The sequence below is a fragment of the Oryctolagus cuniculus genome, chromosome 12 (assembly GCF_964237555.1).
Source record: "Oryctolagus cuniculus chromosome 12, mOryCun1.1, whole genome shotgun sequence".
In the NCBI taxonomy this organism is placed as follows: domain Eukaryota; kingdom Metazoa; phylum Chordata; class Mammalia; order Lagomorpha; family Leporidae; genus Oryctolagus; species Oryctolagus cuniculus.
In genome coordinates, this window is record NC_091443.1 from 70,808,774 (window position 1) to 70,811,263 (window position 2,490).

The following is a 2,490-nucleotide window of genomic DNA, read 5'->3' on the forward strand; positions in this document are numbered from 1 at the left end:
TATATGACCATAGGCCTCGTGTTGAGGGAATATTGATGGGAAATGGTCTTCTAAAAAAAGTGTATCTGATGGACGCAGAGCTAAGTGACATCAGAGTCAAAAACACTCTTTCTTTTCATCAACTTAAATCCGCCTCAAGTCTCCTGATGGTTAGGGACGGGGGTGCTGGGCTTCTCACACTTTATTCCAGCCTCTGCCCGCTAGGGTCTTTAAGGTTTACAAAGAACCCTCACAACTGGAGTAAGGCCTTATTTCTGCACTGTACTGTATTGATAAGCTCAACCTTTTATAAAATACTGGAGGATTCTGTCTCTCAAGCAGCTTCTCCTCCGTGTCCTGAAAAGGCTTCAGGGTAAGGAAATACAAATCAACCTTTTTACTCCTCTGAACCAGGTAAGGAGGAAAAATGGGAAAATGCAACAATTATTATCTCAGTTCTTATTCTGCCATAGACAAAAACTCTGTGAGAAAGACATCAGAAGGATGCAGATAGCCCACTGCAGATCAGACCATTTCAGAAAAGAAAAACATGGGGGGCCGGCACCCTGGCTCACTTGGCTAATCCTCCGCCTGTGGGGCTGGCATCCCATATAGGCGCCGGGTTCTAGTCCTGGTTGCTCCTCTTCCAGTCCAGCTCTCTGCTGTGGCCCGGGAGTGCAGTGGAGGATGGCCCAAAGTGCTTGGGCCCTGCACCCCATGGGAGACCAGGAGAAGCACCTGGCTCCTGGCTTCGGATCGGTGCAGTGCCGGCCATGGCGGCCATTTGGGGGGTGAACCAATGGAAGGAGGACCTTTCTCTCTGTCTCTCTCTCACACTGTCTGTAACTCTACCTGTCAAATAAATTAAAAAAAAAATAAAAATAAAGAACAACATGGGACATGCACATGCACAAAAGAAACCAATCTGGGCCAGAACTGGGGTGGTGAAAGGAGACTCAGATTCCTTAGGGAAAAAGAGAAAGATCCACTGAACATCTTTTCTTTTCTGCTTGAAGTGTAGGCAAAGGAATTGTGAATCATATTTCACCTCCTTATTCACAGTACACTATCTTCGTAAGTCCCCAGTTCCACAGCCCTTCCTAAAAGTGGTTTGGGTGATGCCCATTTGTACCTCAAAGTCAAAATACTGGGCAAAGGGGCTGGCACCATGACAGCAGTTTAAGCTGCGATCTGCAGTGCCAGAATCCCCATATGGGCACCGGTTCAATTCCCAGTTGCTCCTCTTCTTGTCTAGCTCCCTACTAGTGCACCTGGGAAAGCAGCAGAGGATGGCCCAAGTCCTTGGGCCCCTGCACTCATGCGGAAGACCCTCAGGAGACAACTGGCTCCTGGCTTCAGCCCAGCCTAGCCCTGGCCTTTGTGGCCATTTGCGAAGTGAGCCAGTGGATGGAAGATTTCTCTTTCTCTTTCTCTCTCCCTCTCAGTAATTCTGCCTTTCAAATAAAAAGATAAACCTTTAAAAATATATATTTTGCAAAGCTAGATAAGTATCTCCCCTTTGTAGGACTGACTTAACACTTCCATCTGCATGCACAGAGTATGCAAATCACACAGCTTTTGAAAGGAAATCCAGGTGTCTGCATGAAGCTTTTCCACAGCATAGATTTGAAAAGTAGCAGGTGCTGTTAACACCACCCAGTTACTAAAGAAATGGGAATTCTGGCTATTGGCCAGTCATTTCAAGTTAAAGATCTGTACTTTCCAAAAGGAAGTGGAGATAATCCTAGCTTATCTTTCCTATCACAAATACAGCCTACACAAGTCAGTTCTCCAACTGTAATATATGATCCCAAAGCTTGGTATTTCCCCACTAGTTGTTGTCCAGATGGTCCTTAACAGAACAACAGAAGAATCTTAAATGGGTCTGGTGAATATTCAGCCAGACAGTCTGTATACAGTTGGAGGAATCATGTAGTATATCTTTATATTACACAAATAATTTAGTAATTTGTGCTTATCACTGAACAAAAACTACCTAGAAATTATATAAATAAACCAATGGTAGAAATAAAAAATTGTCCATCGATCTCTAACCACTATTAATATATTGGCATATATATTTACGACTTTTTAAATACATATGTATTAGTAAAATATATCTAATTTTTACAAGAACACGGTCATTATACATAGATTTTCTAACTTATTTTTTCATTTCCATATAAACAGATAAACTTCTGTGTAATCATTTAAACATCTACAGAGCATGCTACTGTACTATACTCACTTTATTAGAAAATTGTAGGCTATATTCGTTTTCTTTATATTAACAATACTCCAATGAATGAATTTGCTCTGCTTGTATTTCTGACTGTTTCTTAGGAGAAATTCTTCCAAAGGAGTTTGAGGTCAGAGCTGTTCAGATTTCATAGGTTGTTTTAGTGTTCATTGCCAAATTGCCCTTCAGAAGAGCTGCTCCAATTTATACTCCCACCTGCACGGTGTGGACGAGTGTCCCAAGCATTAATCTTAATGCTGTGCAGTAAACTC